General features: G+C 34.8%; 1 pseudogene; it reads left to right on the top strand.

The window, feature by feature from the left end:
* The first annotated feature begins 23505 nt into the window (after nucleotides 1–23505).
* On the top strand, nucleotides 23506–24183 carry LOC127546561 (cactin-like; annotated as a pseudogene).
* The last annotated feature ends 2598 nt before the right edge of the window (nucleotides 24184–26781 follow it).

The raw sequence follows: 26781 nt of genomic DNA, 5'->3' as shown, positions 1-26781 counted from the left end.
CTGGAGAAGGGAATGGTAAAGGGCTCTAGTATCTTTGCCAAGAAAATCCTATATGGGGTCACAAAGAGTCATTCACAACTGAATAACAACAGGAACATTAAAAGGACAAGGCTTCTTGAATGTTCCCTACCCAGAATGCCCTTCCTGTTTTACCACCCAATTTTATCCACCCATTTTCTTCCAATCTTTAAAAACTAGTTAAAATGACACTTCTTCATAGGTTCTCTTCCCTGAATATCCTGGATTCCTCTAAACTCCCACAGCATTTCTTAACCCTCACTTTACGCTTTCATATTACCCCTCTAATTATGATTATTTGTATATATGCCTTAGTTCTCCCACTAGACTATCCATTGTGATCTGAGGGTTCCCTAAGATTCTTTTAGGGATCACAATGAGATCCAAACTATTTTCATAATGACACTAAAATGATATTTGCCAATTAAAGTATTCCTCTCTTTGCCAACTATATATCTATGTGAGACTGAATTTTCTTTATATATTTCAGTCAAAGCAACATATGTCAACCGATTGACTACAGGAGCAAAGATGAAAATCCAGTTGTCCTGTCTTGAGCCAGAAGTTAACAAGATTTATAAAAAATATGTTAAATGATGCTATTCTTCTCAAGAATTTTGTTTTGGAAAATAGTTATTTTCATTAAAATAACATTTATGTTAACATACAATAGTTTCATGTTATTTTTAAATCAATTAATAATTGTTTAAAATTTTATCGACTTTAATTTCTAATACAATAAATAATAATAGAAATGGTAAATTTTTAACAACTGGTTAGGAGGTAGCATGTACAGGAAACACTTTTCAATTTAATTTGCATCATTAACATTTTCTCCATCACTTTCCTAAGTCTAGACAATTAAAAAACAGCAATCAATCAATCAAACCCTGATATGTGTGGCTTTTACTGATTTCTGAAGTGTAAATGCTGACTTTTAAAAATTTAACTGTTAACTATCATTATTTAACTATTGCCCTCAAGTTCTCTGAGGTCAAGAATAGTGTGAAATATGGAATTTCTTATTTCCCACAGTGCATTGTACCATAGGAGTTCCAGAAGTACTTTTTTTAATGAAGCCAAAATCATTTTGCTGCAATAATGAGTCCTGATGGGTTGGTAGCCCTCAATTAAAGAAGAAATAAAGAATCAAATACCAATTTATGTATATGTCCTTGACAGTTAATAATTATTAGTCTGTGGCTTTTTGTTACTCCAAGTATACTGAATTTAGCCACTAAACATATTCTTTTGATCTAGGTCTACTCTAGTCACATTTTAATTTTTTAATTAATTTCAATGTAAAATCATCAGAAAACAAAATATCTAAACATTACTAAATTATATTTATCTGCAATGGGCACAAAAGGAATGAATCATGGAGAAAAAAAAATGTTATTTTGTCATTGCTGACTCTTTGTAATTCCATTTGGGGTTTTCTTGGCAAAGATACTGGAGTGGTTTGCCATTTCCTTCTTCAGCTCATTTTATAGATGAGGAAACTAAGGCAAATAGAGCCATACAGCTAGTAAGTGGCTGAGGCCTTCCTCAGGTCTTCCTGTCTGGGAGGAAAGGGAACTCTATCCACTGCACCAACCTGAATTATGTGCCTAAAAGATTATTTACAGGTGCTCATGGAATTATTACAAATAATTATACATCCCTTTCCCTTCCTTCTCCAACCATCCAAAATGAAAAAGGTTAGTTGTTCAGATTTTCAAATGTTCTTCTGATGTGCAAAGAGGTCTTAATGAACAGTCATGATAAGCTGGATTCAAGTAAATTAGAAAAATCTCCAATTTTATTTCTTTGCTCTCTTTTAGGGCAAAGGAGAGTGGCAGTTAGTCTTATTCTTTTATATTTTATTGATTCTCTTTATAGTTTAGCCTTTTTTTTTTCTGGAAAGGTTAAGTAGAACACTGTTAATAAGATAAGCCACCCTATCTTAAAAGCCACAGCCTTATTGTCAACCAGCTTAAGTCAGATAAACAGAGATAAGGACGTTATTATGACATTTAAATCAATGCATTCTCTCCATGCCTCCTAAAAATCCATTGTGAATTAAAGCTACCAACAATAATTCTAACTCTGTGTGGAGGATGGGCAGCAGGGGGAATAGGATCAAAACTGGAAAGACCTGGACTCAAATCCCATTTCTAACAAATACTGGCTTTGTGACCTGGGCAAGTAACCCTCTTTCCGCCATAAGCAATGAAGACAAGAAATAGTAAAGAAAAGTGCCAAACTGCATTTGTAGGGGGGGTTTCCTTATCTGCGAGTCCCCAGACCAACGAAATCAAAGGTCTAGTAACCAATCTCCTTAGGCAAAGCTAAATACAATTTAGGAGTCTTGAAGAATGTTGAGATGGTTCTGGCTGCTTTAATTCTAGAAATTTACCAGAAGGCCTGTGAAGGTGACCAAGAGAGATCAGGACCTGACCTAGAAGTTTGATACCATTCCCTGATATTTCATAAAAGCTGAAACCTCATAAAATCGTAGAGCTGGTTAACTTGGCCCTTTGAAAATTCCTTTGTTAAGAGCACAGTTAATTAGGCAGCTATTACAACATATGATGTTATCTTTGCTAATATTCTTTCCAAGTATCACTTATCCTGAAGCAAAGAATGATTTCAAAACGAGATACAAGGATCAATGGATATAAATGATGGCACTGAGTCTTTTATTCGTAATTCACTGCCTTTTTGCTCATACCTGAGAAGTTAACTATCAGCTTTACAGATTAATACAGTGAAATTTGATCGTTAGAACTAACAAAGATAGCTTAACAGGCTAATCTGCTTCATCCTTTTATCTTTAAGTTTTAGCTCCCTCCTTGGCTTGGCTTTACAAAACAACAGACAGTGGCTTTGTGGGAAGTTTGGGGCTGAGTGATAACTTTTTGAAGGTTTGGATGGTTAGTTCACAGTGAGAAGACAAAGGAAGTGTGAGCCACAGCTTTCATCAGAATAAAAAGCAAAAAGAATCTTGGACCTAGTATCTTCATGAAATTAATTTTCATCTACTGTAATCTAAGAGCTACTTTGAGGCCAGAGGCTGTCTTTGTCTTTCTTTGTATGATCAGTGCTTCTTGGTAGATGATTGGATTTATATCCCAGAACCTAAGTTCAAATCCTCGAATCTTCTATTACTATGTGACCTCAGGCAAGAACTTTCTTCTTTCTGGATTTCAGTTTTCTTATCTGTAAAATGAAGGGATTGGAATAGATAATTTCTAAAATCCTTTCTCCCTCTAAACCTAAAATCTAGAACTCACTAGCTAATTCTCTGTGTAATTTTATTTTTGTTGTTTTTGTCGATGAATATTTGTATAAGCCAAAGTCTATTGTAACAGAAAAGCCCATTCCTATTTGATTTCTGGCCATTGTCACTACTGAGGGTGTCCAGTATTTAGGAGAGTGCTGGTCTTAGTAAACGTTTAATAAATGCTCGTTGATTGATTATACTCGGCAGTGGTTTCATCTTGTAGCTCTTCCTTCCTAGGGAAGTCAGTTGCAATCTCATTTTTTCTCCTAATAAAAAGCCATGGTCCTTCAGTCAAACTTCTCCAGCTCCACCCTCAGACCCTCAGAGTGCTTTGATGGTCACTTCCTGTAGATTAAACTGAATTATTTGGTGAGTCACTTAATGACTCTTTTTCTCTGTCATTACAATTTCACGCCAACTTTTCCAGGATGCTGGTGATTTCTTCCCCTGATATAAAAGGCCCTGATCTTCAGAGTTTAGAGTCACATGTCAGTTGGAAGGATTAGATGAAGCTGAGATTTAAACAAATATGTGTACAAACCTATAAACACAGGGGTTTAACTGTTTTGAATTAACATTTTAAAATATGCCCTGATGGATTTGATTCTGGTCTATTGGTTTTTCTTTTTTTCCAAGGAAAACTGGGAGGAAAAACAGGCAATAAGGGGATATTGAATGCCAGCCAGCCTGATTCCAGTATAGCATCCACTACATTGTCTTAATAAGTATTTCTGCTTCTCTTGCTCATATAGCCAGAGACAAGTTGAATTCATATAGATGTTATTAAAAAAAAATAATATATATATATATATATATATGTGTGTGTGTGTGTGTGTGTGTGTGTGTGTGTGTGTGTGTATGTGTGTGTGTGTGTGAACAATTTGGAGTATTTTTCTAAATGTGATTTCAGATAAATTTTACTTTTCCCTGAAAAATCAACTTATTTTACTTCTCCCTGAAAATTTCTGATGTAAAATGAGAGGGATGGAATTGTCCTAAGGTCAACAGCCTACTTCAGCTCTGAAATTTTGTTTGAGATCTAAGTTATTCTTGTATTTATCAGCAATTTAATTAATGTTTAAATCCTGCCTCGGCTTACTTATTTTTATTTTCCAACCTTGCTGCAAACCACTTAACTTTCTTAGGATTCAGTTTGCTTATCTGTAAAATGAGAGAATTGGACTATATATAGATTCTGAAGTTCCTCCAAACTCTAGAGTTATATATAATCTTAATCCCTTTCTTTCCCACAGATCAGGGAACTTTCTATTATTATACATTCATATTGAAAATAAAAATCCTTTTTAATAAAAGAGCCTCTTTTTCCCCATCCATAAAATGGGGATGATAATGTCCTCTCTACCGCATATAAATGTGAGGATTCAATGGTAGAATGTATTTGAAAGCACATATGCTATAATGTCCTCTGTAAATATAAAGTATTATTGCTCTGAAAGATAGGGGATGGGGGGGGGAGGGGGCAGGAAAGGGGGAAGGGTGTGACTTTACCTAGCCTCTTTTGCATGACTATAAGAAAAGGAAGTAAGCCTGATATTTGATATTAGATCAAGCTCTTTCTGTTAATAACTGCATATCGTTCTTCTTGGGGCTAATTGTTAGTAAGAAAGGTATTATTCCAAGAACATATTTAAATTTCAAATGTAGAAATCACAATAAAACCCAACCCAGCAATTTCTGAATTCTCAGCATAACTCAGACTAGCTCATTCATAGTCTACCCTCCAATCTTTGCTACTGGCAAACTAGTCCCCAAGATCTACATGGAGTTCTGTTTCACTTTAAAAAGACATTAATCTTGGTTATGTGGAATACTATATGCTAATGTGTGTTTTATTTTCAGCAAGACTTATTGATCTCTTTCCATTCTTCCTTATTTCTCCCGGGCAGCCCTATTCTTAAAGGGTCAAATTTCAAAGTGACTGCATCCCATTCCCTCCCTCACTCTTTCTCAGAAAAGACAAACAGCTACACAGCAATTGCACATGCACGCACATAGATACACACATTTCTGGAAATCCAAGTTGAATATCTGTCCTATGATCTATAGTGGTATATTTCTTCATTCCAATCAGATATAGAAGAAAAAGCAAACAGACTGTCTCATCAGTTAATACCTAGGAAGACCCAATGAGGAGCTGACTTGTCTTAAATCACATTTCCCAAGGTTCTGAATAAAGTAGTAAGAAAACAAAAAGGTAATGAACCTTTTCTGATGAAAGTATTCAAAAAGAAATACCTTGAGAGCTTGAGGTAATTTCAAAACCTTAAGAATTTCTGAGTCTCTGCTCAGATCGTAGATTTGGTGCTGGAAAAAAGCTCAGATATTATGTAGTCCAATCCTTTTATTTTATAGAAAAGTAAACTGAAGCCTACAGAGGGTAAGTGCTTTGCCCAAGTTCAGATAGGTAATAAATGACAGTCATATGGTTCAAACTCAGATTTGAATCTAATTCTAACTCCAAATTCTTTCTTACTATGCCATCTTTTTACTTCTTCCAACCTTTAAACTTAATAATTCAAAACTAGCAGCAGCAGTGAGAGTAGTAGTAGTAACATCTACAGAGCACTTTAAGATTTTCAAAGCACTTTTCCACATGTTATCTCGTTGATCCTAACAATATTCCTGTGAAATAAATACTATAGTTATTCCCATTTTACAGAAGGGGAAATTGAGGCTAAGCGTTCTTTTCCTGCTATATTTTAATCATTTAAGAGGGCAGAAATCCAAATGTGGAAACAGAAGTATTTTTACATCTTTAATTTTTGTGCCTCATTCTCATATTACAATATTTCAATGAATCTGTCATCCCATAAATATGAGGTTCCTTCAAATCTGATACTCATCTGTATGAAGTATCATACTATAATATTTATATTATAAATTTATCCTGGTATTCCCCCAACATCCTTGTGTTCTCTTTGCATTTCATGGATAGCATTGGAACATTTAGATCAATTAACATTATCACTCCCTTTCAAGACAAACCCATCTCTTTTCTGGTCACCTCTACACTGACCTATACAGGATCTCTTCAGGATATTTCTGGAGGCATCTCAAACTCTTCCTATTCAAAATAGAACTCATTATCTTCTCCCTCAAAACAAATCCCTTTTCTTAACTCCCTCATTCTTGTGAGGATTGACTCATTTTGTGAGAATTTCTTGTGGGCCTCTTTTTTGAGCTTCAATCTCCCATCAGCTATTTATTGCCAGTTGTGCTTGACTCAGTATGACCCCATTTGAGTTTTTCTTCGCAAAGTTGTAATCTACTTATTCATCACTTAGCTGTCTATAAAGTGATTTATCTTCCCATATTTATTATTACCCTCCCCTCCATATTGCTGATTTTATTTTGTATTTTTTTATACTTGTTTTTTTATATTTTTTATTTTTTTATTTTTTATACTTGTGTGTATAATATTATTTCCCCCAACCATAATGTAGGTTCCTTGAGGGCAAAGACTATTTAGATTTGGTATCCAATGCCTAAGATAATACCTATAGTAAGTATTTCATAAATGCTTTTTTGACAATTTAAATGACTCCAACTTAAGTTTTATAGAGAGTATAGTATTCTATGACATCCAGCTATAAAACATCACACTAGGTTATAAAAGATGGGCCTTGGATTCAGAGAGAAACTTAAGGTCATTAAAACTTTTCAGTGTCCCTAAGGCAATTCAGTCTTATTTCCTCCTCCTGTCCAATTCTGCCTGAGCTCATGGTTGATTTGCAGTTTCTTTCTAAGAATGAGATCTATAAGTTGTGTATAAAATTACATAGCATAATCTGAATAATAGTTATTCTTTATCCATTTAGTTCTGCCTATGTGGATAGTTGGGGTGAACTCTTGGAAAGGAGTAGGGATTATTAATGACCCTCATTAAGGAGGCTTTACAAAGTTATAAGCTTGAAACAATACAATATTACATTTAAGCACACCCCTGCATACATACATCCACATGTCTGGAGGACATCATGATGAACAGGGAATCATCTACCTCCTCTGTGACAATAGCAAATACCTTTGGCAGAACATATGTCTTTGTTTTATGTCTTGCTTGGCATTAATAAATTATTGACATTCATTGGAAGAGGTACCCATAAGATTGACAAAATTAAGCCAGAAAATGATAAATATTGGGAAAACAAGAACAATTAATATGTAGTAAGTGATAGATACATTTGTTCTGGAAAGAAGTTTAAAACTATGTCCCTACTGTTACTAAACTGTATATATTTAATATCACTCTTCCCTTAAGAGATCAAAGAAAGAGGGAAAGGAACCATCCATACAAAAATTTATTGTAATTGTTTTTGTCATGACAAAGAAATGAAAACTAAGGGAATGGCCATAAATTGAGGAATGGCTGAACAAATTATGGCATATAAATGTAATGAGGAAGTACTGTGGCATAAGAAATGATGAAAGGGATAGTTTTAGATAATGTAAAGACTTGTATGAACTGATACAGAGTGAAGATAGCAGAACTAGGAGAAGAGTTTACACAATAGCAACAACATTGTAAAAACAATTATGAAAGACTTAAGATCTTTGATCAAAGCAATAATTAACCATGATTCCAAATGACTAATAGTGAAGAATGCTACCTCCTGATAGGTGACAAATGCAAGCTAAAGAGTAAAACATAACATTTCTGGACCTGACCAACATGGAAATTTGATTACTTGACTGCCCACAACTTTTAAAGGATTCCCTCCTTGCTCCCTCCCCCACCACCCTTTCTCAAGAGAGGATGAGGGACATGAGGAGAGGAAAAGTGTTAGTAAATTGAAAAAAATATATTTTTTAAAGAAAAGCAAAAATATATTGGAGAATTATTGGACTAAGAGTTCTCTACTATTAATTTTTCAAGGAAGTTTGTATAAATTTATAATGCATGTGAGACACATTTTTGGAGGAAAGAAAGTGTTTTGTTGTATAGAATTATAGTCAATAAACATCACAATCTTGTATTCTCAACACTTTTCAATCAATTGGATGATAATTACAATTTAGTTTGAGATAGAATACTGCTTTTGAAAGATTTCTTGTTTTCTTCTAATGCATTGTAAAACATCATACCAAGCTCTCGGCTTATAAAGATGAGGTTCAGTCTTAGGGGTGGTACCTATAATTACTCTCTCTTTGGCCCCCATTCAGAATTCTTTAGGAAAATCTCTGAATGTGCCTTAGAGCACATCATGCATATAAGAAATTCACAATAACCTATAAACAGGCAATTCTAGTTTTATATCTATTATTATCTTTGCTCATATAAGTTGTTGGTTTGCGGCTGCTTTTTAGTTATTTCAGTCTTGTCTGATTCTTCATAATCCCATTTGGGGTTTTCTTAGCAAAGACACTTGGAGTGGTTTGCTTTTTCCTTCTTTAGCACATTTTACAGATGAGGAACTGATGTAGACAGGAGTAAGTGACTTGCCCAGAATCATACAGCTAGTTCAAGTAAGTGTCTGAGATCTAATTTGAACTCAGGTCTTCCTGATTCCAGACCTTGCATTCTACCCACTATATCACCTTTTAGTTCTGTACAAACTAGAATGAATCTAGTATGAGTCACAAATTAATTCTATTTGTTAAAACGCAATCAATTTCATTTTTGTGCTATTATGTGGTATTTGTCACATCTAGCATCGACCAATTCTTTTGTCAAAAAAAAAGTATTCATGATATAAATAGTGGTATGATAGTAAATGTTTAATTCTCCAGGTTATTAATTCTCCAGGTGCAAAGTTCCTAATATTCTTCAGAACAAATGAACAGTCAAAAGCTTCTTGAAATTACTTAGAAATATGTATATGCTGAAGTCAACTTAACCAATTTGAGAGAATTAATAGTTGAATGTTCAGTTCAAACATTTGTACCTCAAAATTCTACAAATTCTACAAATAAGGGCTTAATTTTTTGTTATTGTTGTTTAGTTGTTTGTCTAGACTTAACAAAAGTTATGGAAATTAAAATTAAAATTATGTGCTGAATTTAATTTTAATGCTTGAACTTTTTGCTTTCCTTATCCTTGAACCACAATTTCCATATAATTTTGTCACCATCTCCCTCTACTCCCACCTTTGCACTGAAATATATATTCATTTATTGTGAAATATATGTTCATTTATTGTAACTGTATATTCATTTATTAGGAATTTTTTTCTAGAATTTTCTACCTCTCCATCCCCTACAATAGATCTTGACTCCTTGTTTTCATGATTGTCTTTTGAGAAATACCACAAGATTAAAAGAGTAAATGTTCTATGAAATGATGCTTCTTGTTGCATTTTGGTGCAACTAATTGTGCCATCTCTTCTATTTCCTGAAGAATTGGTGTGTCATCCTTCTATTTATCTAATTTTCTTTTGTTTTTTAGTTCATTAGAGAGAATGTCAAGACTGATTGAATTCAGTTTTTCCTTTTAGTAAATACAATTACTCACTAATCATTGGACAAATATATCATATATAATCTAGCAGTCAGTTAAATGTTTGCAGATAGTCTAAAACCTGTACTATGTATACTTAGCATTCTCTCTACACTTTTCCATCACTCTGCCATCATCACTGCTGGAGAAGAGGGCTGAACAAGACTGCGGGCTATTTCTATGTATGTATATCCCTCTGGTTTGGAGCCTCTACTTCCTTAACCATGCCAATGCTACCAAATAGTTCTTTTCCAACGTGGGAGAATCTGCCAGAACTTGTACTTCATTATCATAGCCTTCAAGAACCAAGGATCATCTTTATTTCATGATGAAATCTCAGAATAGGACATTTTGGATACATTCAGGCATTATTCTTCCTACAAACTATATATCTTCTACTGAGAAGCAGCCTGGCTATAGTGGATAGTACTGAACTTGTAATCAGGAAGATTCAAGTCCAAATTCTTACATTTATTATTTATGGCAAACAGAGCTTAAGCACTTTGCCCAGAGTCTTACTGCTAGTGTCTGAGATTGCCTTTTAACTCAAGTCCTCCTGACTGCAAGCCCAATGCATAATCCACTGAGTCAACTCAACTGTCTTCATATCAAGTCTAACTCCAACTAAATTCAGGGTGTTCCAGAAGTCTTTAATAGCTTAAAATTCCACTAAGACTTTTGGGAAATCCTGTGCTTTAACAAGAACAATCTATTTTTTACTTCTCTCTTTTTTTTTTTGAAAAATTTTATTGATGCTTTTGGTTTTTTCATATCCTAAATTTCCCCTGTATCCCTCCCTTCTTTTCCCTAGAGAGCCATCTTTAAAACAAAGAATTTTTGTAACAAAAAACAAGAAAATAAAATCAGTAAAATATATCATTACATCAAAAAAAATTGACAAACTGGAAAGTGAGTGTATACCCATCAGTTGGAGAATGGCTGAATAAGTTATGGTATATGAATGTTACAGAATATTATTGTTTTATAAGAAACGATCAGCAGGATGATTTTAAAGAGGCTTGTAGAGTCTTACAGGAAATGATTCTAAGTGAAATGAGCAGAATCAGGAGATCATTGTACACAACAGCAAGATTATATGATGATCTATTCTGATGGACATGGCTATTTTCTACAGCAAGATGATTTAGGCCAGTTTCAGTGATCTTGTCATGATGAGAGACATCTACATCCAGAGAGAGAACTGAGGGAACTGAATGTGGATCACAACATAGTATTTTCACTTCTTTTGTTGTTGTTTGCTTGAATTTTATTTTCTTTCTCATTTTTTCCCTTTAAGACCTGACTTTTCTTGTGTAGCAATAAAATGGTATAAATAGGTATGACTATATTGGATTTACATATATTTTCCCCATGTTTAACATATATTGGATTATTTGCCATCTAGGGGAAGGGGTGAGGAAGAAGTTGGGGGGGGCAGGGATTAGAACAGAAAGTTTTGCAAGAGTCCATGTTGAAAAATTATTCTTGCATATGTTTTTGAGTTTTTTGGTTTGTTTGTTTTTTCCTGAGACAATTGAGGTTAACTGACTTGCCTAGGGTCACACATCTAGGTTGTGTTCAGTGACTGAGGTCAGATTTGAATTCAGGTTCTCCTGACTTCAGGGCTTGGTGCTCTATCCACTGAACCACCTAACTGCCTCAATAGTCTTTTTTTAAATTGAAGCTTTTTATTTTCAAAACATATGCAGGAGCAACAGCCCTGAAGTCAGGAGGACCTGAGTTCAAATCTGGTTTCAAACACTTAACACTTCTTAGCTGTGTGACCCTAGGCAAGTCACTTAACCCAAATTGTCTCAGCAATATATATGTATATATTTTTTAAAAGACCATTAAAAAAAAAAAGATGATTGCTGGGTCTTTAGCTAGTAATAGCAGGGAAGATCTGTCTGCAAGAAATTGAATAAAAGATATCAAGACATCGAAAAAAGAAAGAAAAATCACTTTAGTGGCTGAATGGAGGATGGATCAGAGTGAGGAGATATTTTAGGGAGGTAGATCTACTATTATAATAATCAAGGTATTGTAATAATCAAGGCATGAGATGCTACAGAACAGCACTCTAGTGGTGGCAGTGTCAGAGGACAGAAAGGAGTGTATCTGAAAGATATTACAAAGGTGAAATAGATAGGCTTTGCCAATAATTTGAAGGTGGGCAGGGTGGAGGATGAGAAATAGTAAGAAATTTAGCATGACACGTAGGTTGTGAGCCTGAGGGACTGGGAAGGGTGATATTGTCTTTTATAGTAATAGGGAAGGTAGAGGGTTTAGAAGGAAAGATAGTGAGTTCTGTTTTGGATGTGAGTTTCAAATGTCTAGTGGACATCCAGTTTAAGATATCTGAAAGATACTTGGAGATGGAGATCTCCAGCAGAGAGATTGGGGTAGGAAACATAGATCTGAGAATCATCAACATAGAGATGGTAATATCAGACCTGATGAGATCCAGTGGAGTAATATAAATGAAAAGTAGGAAAGGACCCAGGACAAAGCCCTGGGGGAGGAAGGGGGCACCTAAGATTAGAGGGTATGATCCGGAGGAAGATAAAACAAAGGAGATAGGTAGGAGAAAAACCAGGAAAGAGTAGTGCCCTGAAAACCTAAAGAAGAGAGTATCAAGGAGATAAACAGTGTCGATGGTTGCAGAGAGATCAAGGAGAATGAGGACTGAGAAAAGGCCACTGGAATTGGCAAGTAAGAGATTATTAGTAACTTTGGAAAGAGCAGTTTCAGTGGAATGATAAAGTCAGAAACTAGATCATAAAGGGTGAAAAAGAAAGTGAGAAGAGAAAAAGTGGAGTTAACTATTATAGACTATATTTTTTAGTTTTGCTACAAAGGCTACAAATGTGTTATATGACTATAGTCAGTAGAAATAGAAAAGGCCGAGGCAGGCTGGGACACATTTTTAGGCAAGAGGAAATGAGCCAAGTAAAGGGAAAGTTTGAAAACAGAAACTAGTGAGAATGACAGAGGGGCTTATCTTTGGAGCCAAGCTTATTCCTTTTAATTTTGAAATATTAATCTTCTATTGTTTTATAGCCATTGTTCTTTCTATTTACAATATTATGGTCATGATATATATTATTTTCTTGGCTCTGCTTAGTTGACTTCACAAGTTCTTTCCATGATTCTCTGTATTTATTTTGTTTCTTACAGTATAGTAATTTTATATTACATTCATGTACAATTTGTCCACCCCCTAATTAATATGCATCTACTTTGTTTCCAATTCTTTGCTACCACAGAAAGTGTTGCTATAAATATTTTGATGAGTATAGAGATAACCTTAAAAAAATAAAAAATAAATTATGATATAACAAAAATGACCTAGTTGGTGTTATATGCCTAGCAGTGGAATCCTTAATTCAAAGGATATGGACTTTTTAGTCAATTTGTCTGTGGAATTCCAAATTGCTTTGCAAAATAGTTGTACTAATTCCCTGTATTAGTATTAGTGTGCTAGTATCAACCCATTCAACATTTATTGTTCCTATCTTTTCCAACTATCTGAGTGGGAGGCAAAATCTGTGTGGTTTTGATTTGCATTTTCATTATGACTAGTATTTTAAAGGACTCTTCCAAGAGAGTGTTAATACTTCACAATTCTTTTGAGAATTATTCATATCCATTAGTCACTTATCTGTTGGAGATTGGCTTTTGGTTATGCGTGTGTGTGTGTGTGTGTGTGTGTGTGTGTGTATGTATGTATTATGGATATGTTTTATTATTCAAGATTTATTCCTAGTCAACTACTTTCCTTCTTTTATTGAGTGCATTAATTTTGTTTTTGTAGAAGTCTTACAATATCATGTAATACTTACTACCTATTTTATTTCTTTTAAATATCTCTGTTCTTTTTTCAGTTAAGAATTCATTTCTCACTCCTAGCTCTAAAAGATAAGTCATCTGTTTCTCTTCTAATTTTTAGTGATATAATCTTTAACATTCTAGTTGCATTGTCAGTTTGAATTTGTTGTGAAATATAGTATAAAATGTTGGTCTAAACTTAATTTCTGATTTCTTTCCCATTTTCATGGCAATTTTTATTATATAACATAAATCATTTAAGGGGGGTAAAATACCAGATAATTAAGTTACAATATTTCTGATTCTTCCTCATCTAGTATGTTCTACTTTTGTCTTTTTAAACCTATACTAAATGCTCTGTTTATTTTTATATGCTATTGCTTAAGATCATGACATGCAATTTCTCCATTTATCATTACCTTTTTTCATTATTTTAATTGATATTCTAGATCTTTTATTCCTCTAAATTGATTATTATTTTGTTGAGTACTATAAATCTACTTTGGTAGATTGATCGGTATAACATTTCTATAAATAACTTTGGTAGTATTGTCACTTTTATTATACTGGTACAATGAACACTGAATATTTCTATAACTATTTAAATTAAAATTAGATTGATTAGCTGTGTGACCCTGGGCAAGTCACTTAACCCCAATTGCCTGAGCAAAAAAATAAAATTTTAAAAAAGGAAAAAAAAATAAAAATAGATTGCTAATCATTTAATGCATTTCCCCTATTGTTGCCTTTTTTTTTTTTTGTTAATAGTACATAGAAATGCTGTTGATTTTGATGGATCTATTTTGTAGTCAGCAACTTTATTAAAGTTATTCATATCTTTGTTGATTATCTAGGATTTTCTAAGTAACTCATCAGCAAAGAAAGATACCTTTATTTTCTCTTTGCCTATATGTATGCTCTTTTTTTGTCTTATTGTTATTGCTAGCATTTCTAGAACTATAGCAAACAATAGAAGAAGTAGGCAACCTTGTTTTATTGTTGTATTTATTGGGAAAACTTCTAGTGTATCTCTATTGAATATTATACTTATTTTTAGTTTTAGATAGATAATTTTGTAATTTTTTTAAAGACTCATTTGTACCTATATATTGTAGAGATTCTTTTTTGTTGTTTTTCTTTTTAACATAAATAGGTGTGGAATTTTGTCAAAGGTTTTTTTCTGTATTGAACTAATCATGTGATTTTAGATAATATATCAGTTTAATCAAGAGAGAATCCCTAATGTTACCTACAAGTCTCTAGAGTGGTAAGTTATAAATCAGAGACAAGTTAAGATGCTTTGGTTTTTTGCTTTCTCCCAAAATCTTTCTAACATTTCAATGCTCTCTCCCTAAAGAAATCTTGAAATCCCATATATTCTTTCTTGAATGGCATGATATGACCCATAGTCTCAGAGTCTATTTTGCAATGCTTCTTATACATTACTTATTCCATGATCCAGCCAAACTGGCCTCCTTTTTATTTTCTCATATGTGATGACCGCATTTAGCATCCAGAGTATATTAAAATCAGCTGGAGTCCGGATAAGGGAAAATCCTTGATCTTTATTCTTTGCAGAGGTGAAAGGGAATAGCCATAAGAAGTGAGAGCACTCTACACGAATGCAGCTAACAGTGCCTCTGGCTCTCACACTCCACCCACCAAATCCTCTACACAATCTCCTATACAACATATCAAACTTGCACAGAGAGTGGGTGGGGCCATTCTTTCTCCAAGCATATATTAAGAGAATATTTTCCAATGGCTAATTAGCCTCAAGTGCTTGGGACCTCAGTGCAATGACTCAAGAGCTTCAGCCCATTACACTCAGGGCTGAACATTCCCTCTTTCTCACATTCATAAAATTGTACAGACTATTGTTCTCTATGACTGCAAAGTATTCCTTCTTTACTCCTACATCTATTAGAAACCCTAATTTCCCTTTAAATTTATCTCAAAAAACATCCTCTATCAAGGGAACTTGCCCAATCCTTACAGTGCCTAATGTCCCTATCCTTAGTTATTTGGCACATACTACTAGAAAGATACCAAGTGTCCACTCAAGTAACATAAAAAAAAAAAAAAATGTAAGTTCTATGAAAGGAAGTCTGTTCAATTTTTTTCTTGTGTAACTTAATTGCGTAGCATAGTAAGCTTATAGAAAAAAATGAATAAATTAATGATGCATCATTAGAGAAAGTAAGACCATTTAACCTTTCTAGTTCCATCATTTTAAAGATTGGGAAAATACATCTAGAGCAAAAACCATGGATCATGACCCCATATGAGATCATGTAACCAATTGGAGTTGTGAAATTATGATCTATAACTCTTTTATATACTCATATACCTGAGATCATGTAAAAAATTCTTAGACAAAAGGATCATGAGAAAAAAAAATTAAGAATCTCTGATCTAGAGATCTATACTGGTATAAATCTCTTGACTCCTAATATAGTATTACTTTTTTCTCTATCATATTCCATTTGCTTAGAAGAATAAATTAAATTATAAATATTAATACTTTAAATCCTAAAAAAATAGCAACAAAATAGGAAACATATATATGTCTCGATATATTTCAAATAAAATATTTGCTTATGTATATGTGTGGATGCATGTCTATGTAGATCATAAGTTCTTTCAAAAATATGATAGAGAGAAAAGAATACTGCATTAGGAGTCATGAGATTTATACCAGTGTAGCACATTTTTTCTCTAGATCAGAGATTCTTAAACTTTTTTCTCTCATTACCCCTTTTGGTTTTCTTATACAGAGAATTTTCAGTGAGGAAAATTTCCCTACCACAGTCAATCATTTGCCATTTCAAGTTTTAGAGAGATGCTTGAGGTACTGGGAAATTGTGACCTGCCCAGATTTGATATCCTGATATGTGTCAGGTCTTCCTGACTTAGAAGCCAGCTTTTTTTCTACACTAGACACACAAACAAAATGAAATACTTAAATTGTAACATTATATAGGACAGAGAACCCTGGCTCTGGCTTCAATAGAACCCGGTTTAAATCCTGCCTCAAATATTTGGACATAGTACATGCATTGATTTATACAAAAAAATTGTTATAATTTTGTTGAAATTAAAATTTTTCTTATTTTTATTTTCTTTGCCTTATAGATTAAAAAAAATGCACTGAGTCAATTGATGAAGCTTAATCTTTTGAGATATTCTTTAGTTCTAGTGCTTCTACCCATATACTTAACTTTCCTCACAGAACTACATGTGAAATGAATAAGTAACTATTTAAATTCCATGGATCTCAGCTTCCTTTTCTGTATTATGAGGGGATTGCACTAGGAAGTCTTTGATATTTCTTTTAGCTCAAAATCTATGATGCTATGGCCTTCTTAAATAACTTTTACTATTCAGGAGAAGTATCGGATTGATATTGTTAAAGATGTTATTTTTAATTTCAAGAAACAGAACTTAACAGTTCTATTGACAAAATGACAATTGTGTGAAATTCCTGGGCTGTCTTCATTCTGAATTCTAATTAACTTTTGATTAATATCACAAAATATTCTACTGTTAGTGACTACCAAAATCTTATCTTTTCAAAGTTTATTAAAGAAGGTTTTTCCTAAATGTTAGTTCTCTAAACTTGGGCTCTCCAGAGTGATAAAACTCGAACATTTTCTTGATTTTCTCACCTGGAAAATAGTTATGCATATCCACATCCTCCCTCCCCTCCCCCATGGTTGTTATAGTCTCATCAATCACTAGGCACAGCTGGGAATTGTTCTTCTGAAGTTTCTAAAGCACTCTCTGGTCTTGCTTATTATATTCTTACTGCTTCCATAACTAAAAATGTCTCTTTTGCTCATGCACTCAGGAAACAGCCTTTACATTCTAAAACTAGGGGCTTGCTAATTCATTTCACAAGTAGTTTTGTGAAGAAACTTAAGTATATTCTTGTAAGTACATTTGTTATATATTTGTACAGTTACAAGGTGTGTAAAATTTTGCATACAGTTATGTTTATAAGCCACTAGACTTTTTGGTCATTTTAACACAGGTATTACAGGAATTGAGAATGTATTTCTAGTTTCTTTTGTACTAGTGTCTTGATCTTTTTTAGGTATTCTGGAGATAACATGTAGTAGTACATAGTAAATAGTACACAGTAAATGAGAGACCTGAATAAAGTAATTAGATACCAATTAATACACAGCTTTTTAGTCTAAATAGACAATTACATACAAAAATGTATCTAGATATGCTATAGTATATAGATGTTATATGCTACATATAGCATATATATCTACTATAGGATTTGTATTGCTATGTATTTGGTATTATGGTTAAAAGCATCAAATTTGGACTTGGAAAACCTGGGGCTGAGACCAGGGGCTCTATTTACTATCCAAGTAATCTTAAAACTCTCCTGTCAGACATTCATTTCTTTATATGAACATTAAGCTAGTTGGATTTGCAGTGTGACCTTCTTTCAAGTCCCCCTTCAAACATTTAGTAGCTGCATAATTATAAGGCTCTCATTTATCCTCTCAAAGCTTCAGATTCCTCATCTCAAAAACAGAGGGAGTGATACTTGTAGTCCCTACCTCACAGGGATGTTGTGAGAAAAGTACTTGGCAACCCTTCAAGTCTAGAGAAACACTAGCTATTATTAAAGAAACAGCTTGGTAATAGAGAGACCATTGGCTCTGGCGTAGTTTTGGGTTCAAATCCCATCTCTGATATTTGTTACATACGTGAGCTTGGGCAAGTTACTTAATTTCAGGGACTCTGTTTCCCCATCTGTGAAACAGGAGAGAAGATTAGACTAGATAGCCCCAGAGGTCCCTTCTTGTTCTAGAACTATGATCTGTTTTTGTTTTTCCTGCTGTAGAGCTTATATATATATATATATATATATATACACATTGGGCAAATACCTTTCCTTTTCTGGACACTATTTTCTCATTGTAATATAAGGAGATGTAGTTAAACTTGTAAGAATTCTACTAACTCTAAAACTGTATGTCTATGAACATCAGAAATCTAAAATTATGTATTCAAATTCATTAGAAATACTCTTCTTTTTTCTGGGAAATGTGTTGAGACCTAGAAAGGGATGTCCTAAAATTGAAAACTTGCATAATTTATCTGAATTTAGTCTGTGTGTTTTAAACACATTAGCATTACTGCCAGTTTCTCTCCCACTAAATAAGATGAGGGCAATGAGAGGAGATCCTAACATATTAAAAACATGAACTTAGAATGGAAGGAAAGGCGTAAGATTGTAGGGTTTCTGAGACTGTCTTTCCTTAGTTTCATCAACTTACCTGTAATAGCTGGAGGTCTGAAAATGCACACTGTATGAACAGATATCCAGACCATTTCTACCCCTTTGCAACAACTTCCCACCCCTCTAAAATACTCTGGTTTTTTAGCTAAACTGGTTTCCAAAAACTATGACTTCAAAAGTCCAAACTTATATGAGAGTGGCTACATGTTCTTTGTGTGGCCATAATGGGGTTATTTATGGGAGATGGGGGCTGCATTGTAGGAAAGATTAAAGGTTTTGATAATAAACGAAAGCAAAAGCCCAGGAACTGGGTGTCTCCTTATAGCAGTGACTCTCCAAGTAGGATAAATCATCCAAGGCACCATTAAAACTTCAAGAAGATTGCTTGTAAACCTCTAAGCCCTGCCAATAAAGCATATTCTGGGGCCGGGAGCAGCCCATATGGTGGGACTCAGCAGCTTTTCCAAACCAAAGGCCACTCCCCATTGATTTAACCTCCGTGTTAGTGCCAGTGCTGAGCAGGGCAGGAGACAGGAGATCCCCAGTGCACTAATCCTCTCCTTTCCTTGGGGAGGCAGTGGGTGGCAGGGAGACACAACTTGGCCATCTGGTGGCAAAAGGTAAGACACAATCTGTCTCTCGTGAATTAGAAAGATTCTCATAAGGATCTGGTTTATCTAGGATTTGTCATCAGTGTGACTTCCAAAGAACTTTAGGAGCTCATTTTAAAAAACTTTGATAACCAGGAATCCTGGGAAATATTGAGAGCTCTCTCCCTGGTGCACACACACATACATACACACACACACACCTTTTAGCCATATTGTATTTGCAATTTAAAAAGTCAAGTATAATTGTCTATAACTCCCATCTTCTCCCTTAAAAAGGCCAACGCAGCGGAGAGAACCATAAATCATTTCAGACGTGCATGTGGCATGGCTTGGGCAAGTGGGCCCTAGTGAGTTGTGAATGTATCTATTTTCCACATCAGCCTTAATCTAAAGAAAACAAAATAATCTAACAAATTCAGGGGATCGTCTGTACAAAACTGACACATACAATCTTCTCATACTAATTTATGATTTGGAGTTTCTGGTGATCTCTGGGAGGGATGATACAATATTTCCAAGTTTTGCTCACATATCCATAATAGCAAGGATCCAGGACAAAATCGAATGTTTTTAATTATCACATTTGACACTTCTTGTCACAGTGTCCGGCTGTTCAGAAACACAAGCTCATCTTTCCACTCAGTCTTGTATTTTTCAGATTGGAATAGATTTTCTTCTAGAGAAAGAAAATTATAAAGCTACATTTCAGAGATGGCTAACATCTATCTAAAAGGGACAGTATTGCAATAGGATTTTGAATGGAAAGAATGTGAAGTTAAATAATACCTGAAAATTAAAGCAGAAGGGATATAAATATTTATATGAATGACAAATGATGTTATTTCCCATATGCATAGGGCTATAGATAGTTCACACTAGAGAGAGATTTATAAGCTGATTAAGATAAAATATTCATCTTTCATATAATTCTATATCTAGGATTAGAGACACATTTGAATTTTCGTATTCATCATTCATAATAATAATAATAGCCACTGACAGTTATATAGGATTTTAAGCTTTATAGAACAGTTTCATATAATTCACATGGTCATATATATAGATTTGAGATGTATATATGAAATAGGATATTCATAATTCATATAATAATTTAATAACTTCTTTTCAGTTCCCAGATGTTTTTGGGATTCACATTCTCCCAACACTCACATATTCCTACCACTGTTCACAAATCTGTTTTAATACTACAGACTAATATTAAGCTGCATAAGAGTAGAGCTCTTACAGATCTGTATCAGGAAATTGAGTAGGGAAATGAACTCATTATTCTACAAGGAATGTTTCCACCCTTTACATATAATGTTAGGAATAGACACGAAATAAATTTTTTTTACATGAACATGATATTACTTCTCTATTATAGACACACAAACTATGATTTTATTAGTTATTTGCATAATGCAATAATACATACATTATGCTTAATATATGTATTATCTATAAACAGTTTTTTTCAAGCTGTAGGTAAAGAATTTCTATTCTCTCCAGCAACTACCCTATTGCTAAATCCACTCACTAATACCTCCTAGATTATGAGTTAATATAGAAATCTTAATGTTGCTTCTGCAAATAACTGCATCTAGTGGCTTTCTCTGGCATTTCCATTTTATGGCATCTTTTTATATTCGGCAGTAGGGCATTCTGAATAAAAATGAGACAGGCTTTTAGGGTTTCTTTTTATTATTAGCATTTGGTAAAAACAACCTTAATGAGCTGTTAAGAGTCATTCCCCATCCTATTGTTGGGGCAGCCTGGGAGCCCATAAAGTGTTAAAAAGGCAAAGGAGAATTTATGATCCCTGATGCATCCCCTTCCTGACATAGTTCTTCAGAAAGGAAGATCTTTAGTCTAGGAAGCTTCTTTATTGAAATGCCTAGGATGCTCTGTCTGAAGCAATAATTAAACTTTATTAAATTTAATCACAGAATCGAGGCCACTACATTTGTGAATGTAGCTTGAAAAGCTAAAGTAACTCTGGATATGAACTGGTATTGCCATCATAAAACCCTTTTCAAAAAATGTATTTGATTTTTAAGTGAAGCTCAACCTTTCACAAATCAACATGCAAATGTCTCTAAATTGGTGACAATGCAGTAACAAATCTACCTTCAAAAATGCCCTTACTTCCTGTACCTTACAGGGAGAACCAATCTCTGAGTGCAATGTTATGAAGCTGCCACTAAAAAAGGAAAAAGTCACTACCTTCCTACTCTCTCATTGGAGATTGACAGATTTATTCTATCAGGTGGAGGAAAAACTAGACAGCAGGGAGTTCCCCTAAATTAGCACATCAGAAAACAACAACAACAATAACAAAACAGAGCTCCCAGGACTCATTTTCTCTTTGCAAATAACCAAAGGTGATGAAGAAGAAATAAACATTGGTGACAAAGATGAAGGCCTTTAATTTTAGACAAAATTTAGGCTTTTAAATTTTAGATTAGATCTTAGACAATTAGAAACTAGTTTAGGCCCTTCTAGTCCCTATCATTTTGTGGTATTTGTTTATTTGTTTAAACTGAACTTCTGTAAGAGGAAACATTCTCAAAACCCTAAGATCTAGAGATTAGCAGTTGTATCCAAATTGACAGATGGATAGGAGGCAGAAATCAAGATTGTGGTCTAGTTTGTACTCCTGGCTTCCAGAAGCCAGAGGCAGGCCACTGAGCAGTAGCTAGAGCCAGAGCCAGAGCAGCATGAAAGGTGGTGGAGAGGCAAGAACAGCTAGGGCCTAAAGGTGTAAAGGTGTAGCCAGAAATGAAAAACAGGATTAGATTTTAAGGAAGAGCAAAATAGGAGGAAGTCAAAGAAATGTCAGAGCTCTGAAAGAGACTCTAGAAATCCAAGAAAGGCACAGCTCCAAATTCAGGAACCTTCTCATTTAGAGATTCTGAAAGTGAGCTAAGGAGGGATCACCAGAGCAGACACAGGAGGAGACATGATTCTAGTCATCCACCTCCTCAATGTCTTTTACCTCATCTTTATCACCCAGGTCTCAGTCTTAAAGAGGCCCTGGATGAGAAATCGAGCCTCTCAGAGTGATAGAACCTTAGAAGGAAGGATTGATGAAGGTATTTGAGACATCTGGGAAGAAACTGATGAGATGCTAGCAAGGAAACCATAGAACTGAAGAAGACAGAAAAGATGGGTTGAATGTATGAGCTACACCAATATTGACAATCCATTTGGAGATTATCTCTTGGGAATGTTCTTACAGAATAAGGCATTAAAAAAGAAGAAAAAACACTAAAGGAGAAAAAGAAGAGAATCCAGGAAGACAATCAGCTAGAAATGCCATAGGTAAAGCAAATGCTTTGGAGTAAAAGAGAGGAAAAGTCACTTAGAAGCAAGAGCTGGAGATACTGCCGAAGGAGAAGGAGACAGAACACTTCAAAAGTGGGAGGAACAGGAATACACATTCTACCTTCAATAAGCCAAACTTCATTCTAAAATCCAAATAAGGGATGGAAGGGTTAATCTCATTAACTTCCTGGTCAAGCATATTAGTTCCTAGGATAATTATCTGGCTGTGAGGATATGTGAGCCCTACACATTTCTCAGTGACCTCACACTATCCAACATAGAAGACCTGCTTGAAGACATACAAATTTACAGGAATTTACAACAGGGCAAGAATCTCCATTTCTGGAGAGATATGATCATCATTATAGAAAATGAAATTTCTAAGTTCTGAAGGGACAAGGTATTTGAAAATTGGCTAGAATGGCTTTAATAAGGGGCAGATCCCTCCATTAGTTCTAATGTACAGTTGGTATTCAAAGGGAAGACCTATAGTCAATTCCAGGTGATCTTCCAGTACATTGAAGGCAAGATGTGGGCAAGGGGGCCCAACAAGGATGTTGGGTAGTGGAAGAGAAACAACTCAAGGCATAGATGGCCAGAATTAGACTCTGTGAGCATCACCAGGATGCACTTCAGGAGTATTGTTGTACAAGCTGAAACCAGAGCAAGATATTAAGAGTGACCCTTAAATAAAAATTTAAAATAGAAAAAAAAAAAAAAAGAGTGACCCTTGTTCCCCATCCTCAAGAAAGAGCTAACACCTCCCAGTAAATTGTGAAAACCCAAAAACCAAGATCAGACCCAACTGGGACCTTCCAGTCAGGTGTCCCAGAGGAGTCAGAAGCTGACTAAGAGGCCAGAGCTGAAGGGGAGACTGAGACTGAGGGCAAAGGTGAAAGAGAAGCTATATTGATGGAAAACTTGATCCAACAGAGTTTAGATAACTATGATGCTGACAAGAACAACCCCAGTTTGCTTACCTCCCATGAGCTGCCTTTTGATGCTCATCTGGTAGATTCAGAAGAGCATCTTCAATATCTACTGTTCTCTCAGCAATAGCTGCAAGTCACAGGAGATGAGAATGCAGAAGACACTTACTTCTACCCAATCACAGAAGCAAGAACTATCTGTGGTCAGACAAATACCAGCTCCACCAGCCTCGCTTTTTCAACTGTGTCCACACAGGCTTTGAGTGGAACAAGTACAGCTTGACCCACTATGATATTGACAACCCCCACAAGAACTTTGTTATCCTATACTTCCATGCTGAACCACCCTAGGATGAACTTACCTTCAATCTTGTAAACTGAGAATGGGAATATTCACACTAACATGGTTTCTCCACTGTCAGTTTTCCAACAGCAACTTCTAGCTTTTGTTTCCTTTTAAGTAATACTGCTACAAGCAGCAGTAGGGAATTAAGGGGAGACAAAGTATTCTTGTCCCCAAACTTTAGTCTCTGAAAGAGATCAAAGACAGACAGACAGATGTCCTCTTTGTTGAACCTCTCTGGAAGAGTTGTCTTTCATGGCTATTTTCCAGTTTTTCTGTTCATATGATGGGACATGAGAGTATACATTCTTTGTTCTATGCTTTTTCCTTTCTGGTCTTTTGTACATAGGCCCATTTTCACAATTTTTTTAGGCTACTTTCAGCTAAATAAAAGAAATTCTGGAGTAAAAAAAAAAAAGCCTAAGAATCTATTGGACTTTCATAAGTAACAGAGCTATAATTTGATCACAGATTCTTCAGCCTCAGACACAATGAAAGCTCTTTCCACTACAATGTGCTGATTAATAAGCTGAAAATTGTACTATTACTGTCTCCCATTCACTAGTTCTATAATTGGACTCTAAGCTTTCTTTGATCTAGATAGTATTTCTATTTGCATTGAAAATAGCAGTGAACCTTTCAAAGAAGTAGAAATGGATTTTGTCAGAACAAGAGGGGATCTTAGGACAGAAAAATGTTAAATCTTGAAGGGACTTTGAATATGGGAACATAGAAAACCTTGGTGACTGTCATTTCTTCTCTTTCATTTTGTGGATAAGATAATTGAGGCCCACAAAGGAAAAATGACCTTTTATCCAAGGCATTCTTGTGCCTAATTGGGCATTCTTCCTGTTAGATCATGCCTTTGTAAATAAAGATTAATAATAGTGATTAGCCATGAAAAATTCTGCAATGTCTCAGAAAAACTTTCAAAATAAACCAGAATGTTTTCTTTGATTTATGGTAGATACAAGCTGTAATCTAATCTCCTTCAATTCAATCTCATATGCATTAATTAAATATCTTTTATGGGCAGTAGTTACAGAGATAACAATGAAACAATTCCCTGCCTTCAAGGAGCATCGGTTCTACTAATGTACACCTTCATTTTAAAGAGAAAGAAACTGAAGGACAGACGAGATTCAAGGTCACACAAATAGTTTTTGTCCTTGACAAAGCCAGAACTCAATCAGGTCTGCTAACTTCTGTTGCTGTTTGTCCTTCATTCTCAAAGAGGACATCAGGGAAGTAAAGCCATAATATGCAAGTGAATTGGATTTAAACATTAAGAAACTCAGGATTTCTGATCAACACAATGACCAACCACATTTCCAAAGGATTCATTATTATTATTTTGATACGGCAGATGGGGTTAAGTGACTTACTTGCTCAGGGTCACACAGCTAGTAAGTAATAAATGTCTAAGACCTAGCTGCCCCTCTAAAGGATTCAGCATGAAACATGCTATTCACCATCATTTAGAAAGTTAATGAATTCAGGGTGCAAACTGAAATCTCTCTCTTTTTTTCTCTCTCTCTCTCTCTCTCTCTCTACCTCTCCCTCTCCCATATATATACATATACACACACCTTGAATGTCTTTGTATGTGTGTGTGTCTCTCTCTCTCTATGTCTTTGTCTCTCTCTGATTTTCTGTCTCTGTTTCTCTCTGTGTCTCTCTGTCTCTGTATGCATGTGTGTCTGTCTGTCTTTCTCTTCCCCTCTTTTTCCCCCTCTTTCTCCTTACTTGCCAAACAACATCTGGTAACTGAATTTGGTTTCTTCTACCAAAAGATTTAGTGAACTGGAAGCTCTTCTATCTAAAGGCTGATTTGGAGATTTATACACTGTATACCAATTAGGAAACTATTTTGAGAATCTGGAATTAACCATTGCCCTGTTCTAGGCTATTTAAGCAAGGTCCAATAGCAGATGCTTTTTGGTGGTCCTGATCATTTAATTAGGGCAGTTAAGTGGCAAAAGGCAATGTCATGGATTTCAAATAATGTTTATTGGGGGAACTACTAAGAAAGAGTGTTTAGGGCAATATTGTTTTGAGATGTTTTTATCATTATCTGTATTATTCTTGAGCATAGCCAAACCATGTTAATATATAAGTACTATAAACCATCAACCAAAACCTGCCTTATGATATGTTAGACTACCATAGAAGGAGTGTTCAGGAAGTGAGAATGAAGGATCAGGGATTGAAAAATCCAGATTATGCTTTAGGATTAGAAGGGACCATTCACAAATTATTGTTTGGATACCCCAAATTTCTAATTCCACTCTTTTAAAACATTTTTGTTAACCAAAAGTGTCCTGATCTCTGGCCCATAGGCAAAGTGTGAGGGCATTCAAGATCTTCCATAAGCCCAAGCTATCTCACCCTACTCTTCAGCCTTATCTTATAGGTTCATCAATCTAGAATGAGAAGGAATCATCATAGTCAGCTCATTCAAATCCTTCATTTTAGAGAGGAGGAAACTGAAGTCAAGGTTTAATAAGTGACTCCCATGGGCTAACCCAAACAGCTTGTAGCAGAATCAATATTCAAATCCCTATCTTCTGATTCTAAACCCAGGGCCTTTCCTATTGCATTTTGATACTTCCCACACGGTTCAGGCTTCAGCTAAACTAGACAGCTTTGCCCCTCTCTCCCTTTATGGATGATCTGTACTATTGAACCAGTTATCCTATGTTTAGGAATACTTTTCCTCCACCCCCACACTCCTTTTAAA

Source organism: Antechinus flavipes, chromosome 2, assembly GCF_016432865.1.
Source record: "Antechinus flavipes isolate AdamAnt ecotype Samford, QLD, Australia chromosome 2, AdamAnt_v2, whole genome shotgun sequence".
Lineage (NCBI taxonomy): Eukaryota > Metazoa > Chordata > Mammalia > Dasyuromorphia > Dasyuridae > Antechinus > Antechinus flavipes.
This window is presented reverse-complemented; position numbering and strand designations above follow the sequence as displayed.